General features: G+C 27.3%; 1 protein-coding gene across 10 annotated transcripts in view; it reads left to right on the top strand.

The window, feature by feature from the left end:
- Positions 1 to 2,688: 2,688 nt before the first annotated feature.
- Positions 2,689 to 7,587, top strand: part of LOC105461928 (transient receptor potential cation channel protein painless-like) — a 14,710-nt gene continuing 9,811 nt past the window's right edge. For 7 of the 10 annotated variants that reach the window (XM_011708448.1, XM_011708443.1, XM_011708449.1 and 4 more), the window contains exons 1-2: positions 2,695 to 2,924; positions 3,035 to 3,120. The gene's annotated coding sequence lies outside the window, so the exon portion shown is untranslated. Of the gene's footprint in view, positions 2,925 to 3,034; positions 3,121 to 7,587 lie in introns of all 10 variants that reach the window. The other 3 variants (XM_011708444.1, XM_011708445.1, XM_011708446.1) reach the window with 3 other exon arrangements.

Genomic DNA, 7,587 nt, shown 5'->3' with positions numbered 1-7,587 from the left:
TTGGCCAACGCAGCTAAAATATAGCCGTGGCAGCTAATGTGTGTTTTTAAAATATAAGGACAACTAATATTGTTACTGCCAAAGCTAAATTTATTAGTTGTTAAAATTTAGGCGCTACAGCAAAAAATATTTGCTGAAAAAATCAAATAATATTTAGCTAATTCTATTTAGGAATATCCAGCAAAACTTTTACATTTTTCAGCAAAATCATTCTTTCTTTATGTCACTTTCTTTGCTACTTCTGTTAAAATACTTTTTATTTTTTAAAGATAAACATATTTGTTACAAGATATAATTTTATTAGCTAAAATAAAAGGGTATTTTAACAGGCTGTAAAAAGAGAGTTACACTACAATAAATCTTGAGAATCAACTTGTGTCCTAATCAATTATTGGACATCACGATCTTCCGATCTTGCCTTCGTGAGCTAGACATCAATTATCATAAAAAGCTCGATAATATCAAAACGGCTTACTTATTATAAAGACGTAGATAAAATTATTGTGCTTTGAAAAGGTCTGAAGAAAGACTACAAGAATTTGCAACAAAAATAAGGAGTCCTATTAAAAAAATTCAAGTGATCTTGTCCTAATCTTGGCGACGCCACTCAAGATCAAACTAATAGCGCCAGTAAATAGTAGATCTTTTGAAACCCTACAACTTCTATCTGAAACATTTTTTCCTACAATGCTTAGTTTTCGAGATATTTTGCCGTCCTGGTACTTTTTATACATCTTTTTCCAGACCGAAACTTTTTGCACATCGTATGTATCTTGAGTACTTCTAAATAACTAGTTCGAGATTTTGCGTAAAAAAACATAAAAGTAAGGAAATTACATCCGCGAGTTATAACGATTTCATTTTTTTCCCACTTTTCTTCATTTTCCAAGTTTTCCTCGCTATAGGTGTAATTTTTATGGTCATTTTCGGATTTTATGATTCAAAATATTAGCTGTTACACCCGGGGCGGTCAAACTCGTGCTTGCGCACTCGTTCGTCGAAAGCTCGCGTTTCCGCACTCGCGTACGCGCACCGGTTCGCCGCGAAAGAATAAAGGGGAACACCAATTTAAAAAGGAGGAACAATCTCATTAATGTAACTGTGAACACAACGTGTCGTTATACAGAAAGGGTTAGGGAACATGTCCGAACGGTTCGACGGTTCGAACTCGTCTCGTCATGGCTCGTCTCCAAATCTAATGGCGTCTGTTTAACAACGTAGATTTCGTTGTCCACGAAACAAGCTTCTCAAATTCTTTTCGCCGGCTCGACCAGCTCGCTCAAATCGAACGGCGCGAGCATAACAATACGTAAAAATATGTACGATTTATTCGATCGCTTTAATACAGTTCTCAAAAGTCCATTTTTACATATCCTTCTTTACGAGTAGTTCGTGTTCAAATCATTATCTGATTCAATTCGATTCGCATTCGAATAGTTCGCACATCTCTACAACACAGAACATTGTAGTTGCGTTATAACAACAGCATTGAAACATTATAAATTACAATACAATATTATGGAAACCTGTAAAAATATATAATAGTAGCAAAATACCAGCAAGATGACATTTATATTTTAAAAACAGTGTCAAACCATAATTTTATAATTACTGTAATACTATAATACTATAATAAATTTTAATAATTTTTTACTATATTTATGACAAATAAATAAAGTTTAAAATAATAGATTGATATTGTTATCAAAAATCATTTAAATTGCTATTTATGACCATTTCATTAATTAAATCTTTTACTTAACATAATTTTAATTATAAGATCAGATTATGAATCTTAATCTCAAGAATGAATCTTAGATCCAAAAATATCGATGTTAAATGTTGCAAAGTCCAATCATGTGATCGGTATATACTCACGCATACATATGAAAAGCGAATTGCAAAACAGCATTTTTACCTTCAAAAGGGAGAATTGTCTTGACTCGTATGAAAAGTTTCGGAAAGACTATAGTCCTTTCATGCATTACACCGTTTCTTAATTTTTTTGAACAATACATATTTTTTCTTTGATGTTCGGGTAACACAAAAGAAAAAGTAATATTTTTATTATTTAATTTTTTAAATATATTACATTGCAATATATTGCATAATATTTTTATTGTAATCCTTCTAAAGGTGAACATTTTACTGAATACAATTTTAATGTCAAATTTGATAAATTTAATTCATATTATATAAAATAACTATTCTTTTTCTAAGTTCTATATACAAATTATTCAAAAAATTTGAATATTTTAAAATTATGATATCCACCATATTGAGTCCATTTTAAGTTTATCAATTTTAACATTAGTGATATAAAAAACCTTAATATTTGAGTAATATAATTAAGAATATTTGATTTTTTAAATATGTAAATTATAATTTTGACCCAATAGACGCTATTATTATAAATATTTTTTTAACCATAATCGACATAAATTTCTGAAAGTTCTAACAACATTTAATTTTTATTACAACAAAACTTCGCCAATATGTCACATAGTATGCCAAAATGTACTAAAATAACCATTTTTAGTTCTTTTTAGATCATAAATTTTTCAAAATTATAACGTAGTAAATTTGATAAATGGAATCATTTCAACGCTTAAAAAATTGTAGGAAATGATTATCTTGTTATATATCGCGCGTGAGCGATAAATAATCGTTATCAATAAATACGGCATCAGTTCCATCACCTGAGTTCTCAAAAGCTGTTCTGAGTGTAAAATTGTGTATTGATATATAATCTTATTTCTTCGAGTGAGTACATGCCAGGCACTAAAAAAGATCGAATTTCTTTTCTACTTTAAAATAGTTGTATGTATTTTAACCGTGCTTACTCGCACTTGAATTATTCGCGAATATTTCAACGAGCTCGATCCTTACTAGTTAGATTGTCTTGTGTGATTAATTTCCAAATTGTAAGTGCGGTGCTACGAGACTAAAATAAACACATATATATATTTAATTAATTGTAGTAGTGTTGTGCTTAATGTTACAAAAATAATATATCAATTATCTATTTTTTTAGAATCTCACAAAACATATGTAAGTTTTAAAATTACATTTGACGGTTGATAAAAGAAAACTAAAGAACACTTGGAAGATATAATTAAGGTAACACAAATGCAAAATACTAAAGTTGATCATAATCGATTATGATTATTTGACGAATCACAGTTTCATAAATCGATGATTATTTGAACATTGATTTAACCACATTTCATGTATATACATTTACGGTCAGAAAAACGGTCATAATAATAGAATCTCTGTAATGCTAATATTTAAAAAATTTATTATAAAATTATTGTAATATAGTCGAAAATAAGAAAACGGACAATATATTAATGTAAAAACTAATAAGAATTTTAAGGGGATGCTGGCACGATGGCTGAACATGCACGAGATAAAATAGACTTTTGAAATTATAAATATCGATAAGTGATATTTTTAAATTAATTTGTTACACTATCGTTCTATTTTATTTAACCCTCAACTGGAACTCTGGGTGTAGTACACCCAGGCTGTATATAATAGCGCTAAGCATTCACAAGCCGTAAGGATAGAGGGAAATCGAGTAGAGGCTAAAGAAAGTTTCATACCCCCACTACTAATTCCCCACCACAGCAGTCTCCGAAGGTCAACAAGAAATTTTCCAAAGTCTCAATTTGTCAGTCTATGCGGGTGTACTACACTCAGAGTAAAATATACTTTTTTAAAATAATCGAAATAATAGTATTTCTTTCTTAAATTGCCTTTAAAAATCCGTTAGAGAAATCTTTAACGGTTTTTCCCTTGAAACTATGAAGTTTAAAAAAAAACCGAAATTAAAAGATTTTCTTTTCCTTTGTTCCTGAATATCTCGAATATTTTCAATTTCTCGATTTTTGCACCCATTTATTCTTTTTTCGGACAATTTGACGTATCAATTTTTAAAAAATTTTCAAATTCTATGCATTATATACAAAGTATACGCGAGTGAAAACGTTGAGGGTGTCGCACACTCAGTGCTCCAGAATCGGGAAATACAGATAGTGCTTTAGCTGAGGGTTAAACATATACATTTGTTCTTATTTAACATATTACAGCTCTTTTCCGAGCAAAACCCGGCACTTACTGTTATTATAGACGCAATTAATGCTCTGTTTACCATTTTGTATTTTAGTTATAAGTATACGATCAAATTACCATAAATTGCAATCGTAGAGATATCTTTTTTTTGAGCTATGCTTTCAATCGTATACGTAGCTCAAAAGGCTTTTATTATTATTATTATTATTATTATTATTCTTTTATGTAATCCAATGCGCGCGATATAATATTTATTTTGTACATATAAGCTATAGAACTTTTATACTAATGAAATGTTTATGTCAGGTGTGACAGCTGTAACAACCCGAAAAAATGTATTTTTAAGTTTTTTTGTTTTTACTACAAATTAATTCGTATGTGGCATGTCTATATTTTATGTTTATTCTATCTTGTAAAAGAGTTTTCAATTCTGTTCTTAGTAAGAAGAGATGAAAAGTTTGAAGTATATATGTAATAGATAAACGAGAGAAAAGGATACCAGAATTCCTCAAATAAGAATGAAAAAATAGTAGATCAAGAAGGGCTAAATTAAAATTACAAAATTGGATAAAAAGGAAAATATTTAAAAGAAAGAAAGAAAAATAATAAATTGTTATAGAGTGTTAAAAATTACATTAGTATATATAGTAATTATTTGATTATGATCTGCATTCAATGACACAAAAAATATACGGATAGATATACATATATTTATTAACTGAAAGCTAACACAATTATTATTAAATTATAATTAAATACATACGTTAATATATAAATAAAATGGGAACACATAAATAGTAATTGTGAAATCTATCCGTAAAACTATGAATAACAAGGAGCAATTGACAATATATTTATACGCTAAATACTTATTAATATATTATTAAACTTATCTGAATCGGATCAAATCTATTGCTCTCGAGGTGAGCTCACTGACAGTCGCAGGAGAAAGAGAACGATCATCCTATCGTTACTATGTACTAAAAATCCTACGATCATTTAACGATAGACTTGAACATAACGATTATTCATAATCTGAATTTAATGATTAATCGAAACCAAATAGATTTACTTTTTAACATAGAAATATAGATTTGAATATTTATTTTAGAAAAGATGCAGGATTTGAGAAGATAGAAAGAAAATTAGACTACGAGATATAATGTATAGAAAGGCTTTAGTATAGGAATTAAAGGTGTGCGCGCGCGCGCGCGCGGTGTGTGTGTGTGTGTGTGTGTGTGTGTGTGTGTGAAAATAAAAATAAATAAGAAAATTGGAAACAGTAATGGAAAAAAAGGTAAACTATAATAGAAAAAGAGGAAAAAAATTGAAGAAAAACGAACGAAATTATATATCTTCAATACATTCATTAGTTTTTGAAATAATAGAAAGTAATTGTAAAGTAATAGTAAGAAAAGTCTATCAACTAAAATTAGTTAGTAAAATAAGCTTTTTTCAGAGAATATTAAAAATAATACAAAAATTCGAATTTATTAAGTTATCCTTAATTGTAAATAAAAATAGTTATTGCTATCTTAACAAAATGTTTATTTATAATTGTTTCGTATTATTTTTAATATTCCATAAAAATAAAAAAGTTTATTTTACTAACTGATTTTAGTTCATTGACTTTTCTTTGTTACTTTCTATTATTTTAAGAACGAATGAACGTATTAAAGATGTAATTCTCGTTTTTTCTTCAATTTTTTTTTCTTTTTCTAGTTTATCTTTTTTCCTACTTTTTCCAATTTTCATATTTATTTTTAACAAATTTGAAATAAAGTAATATAAAGTAAGTTGAAATAAAGTAAATTTGAAATAAAATAACACACTTTATATAATTATTTTAATAAAAATAAAATCTAACAAGGGAACACATAGAAGTGTCTCCCTCCGATTTCAATGAGCTTTGGATATGTTAAACTACAGACAAAAATAAGATACTACAATTTTTTTATACGTACTGAGTCGCCCGTTAAGAGGGTGAAACATCTCTTAGAAAAAAATCGGTTTTTTTAATTTCAATACAAATATCGTCAAAATTACGAGAAATAGAAAAAAATGTTTCTAATAAAAGTTGAATGGCTTTAAGAATACTTTATAATTATAATTTAAAATAATTTTTTTATTGTTTATTTTTTTGTTTACCCCCACCAACCATTTTTTTTAATTTTTCAAATTTTTTAAAGCAAATTAAAGGGTATTTTAAGACGAATTCAACCATGTGTGATAAAGTTATTTTCCGAAGTATTATGTTCGAGAAATAATTATAAACTCCTCTGTACGCACACCATCCGTACTCGTTTATGCGCTAATTCACCTACGTGAACTTGGCACCCGACTTTTACTAAAATAAGTTTACAATAAAAAAAGGTTAGTATTTTGTTTGTAGTTGTTTGTAGTATAATTTCGTTTTGTAATTCAATAATAAATTTATAAAAAAATTTTGAAAAAATGACTATTCTTTTTAATTTTGAAAAATGACTATCCTTTTTACTGACCCGATTTTGAGTTACAAAAAAAACAATAATATATTTTGATTTAGAATCGTTTGTAGTTATGTATAGTGACTTGCCCGTCGTTTGTAGTTGAATCATACATAATATTATATGAATACATTTGTAGAACTTATAATATAACTAAATGATTATAAAATTGTCATGTTCTAATTGTATTATAAAATTATTGAACAAATGCAATAAATCGCAATTGTATAAACACCATTTTATTTTATTTATACTATAAGTTCCACAAATGTATTCATATAATATTATGTATGATTAATTAATGTGAATGATAAAGATTCATATAATATCTTCTTCTTATTTTCCTTCACCTTTCTCTATTCACCTTTTTTCTCTGCTGTTTTTTTCTTCGTTTCTTATATATAATCTGTGAATAATAATATATAATCTAATATATATCTATATATATCTAATATAATGTATAATCTTATATATATGTATATATCTGTGAATTAAAATTAAATGTTATGATCACATTACATTTTAATGAAGGAGGAAACTATTTACAACAAAGATAAAAAATATAATAATAAAAAATAACATTAATGGAAAAGATTAAATATTATTCATATAAATAATAACATACCTTCGAGCACACAGTTCACGCAAGATATATCCATATCGTTTATAAAATTCAATGTCAATCAATAATCACGCATGTATTCCTACTTGTAATACAAAGTTTATAAAAATGTATAATTTACTGTGCATGCGTTTTCCGCTATTTAACTCTTAACATTCATGATTTCATTCAAATGTGTTGTAGTCATTGTCTAGTCATACGCGACGTAAAATTTCAATGATTATACGTAGATGGTAAGACATTATGACACAAATATATAAATCGTGAAAAATAAAATATGTTATACATTTATTATACACTTTAAAGTTATACACTTTTTCACACACCGTTGTTTTCAGCGTAAAATATGATTCTAAAATTTATGCCGCAAGCGAATTTGAGATATCTCTGTCTCTTATACAC

This window comes from Wasmannia auropunctata, unplaced genomic scaffold, assembly GCF_000956235.1.
Source record: "Wasmannia auropunctata unplaced genomic scaffold, wasmannia.A_1.0 LD274816.1, whole genome shotgun sequence".
Classification (NCBI taxonomy): domain Eukaryota; kingdom Metazoa; phylum Arthropoda; class Insecta; order Hymenoptera; family Formicidae; genus Wasmannia; species Wasmannia auropunctata.
This window is presented reverse-complemented; position numbering and strand designations above follow the sequence as displayed.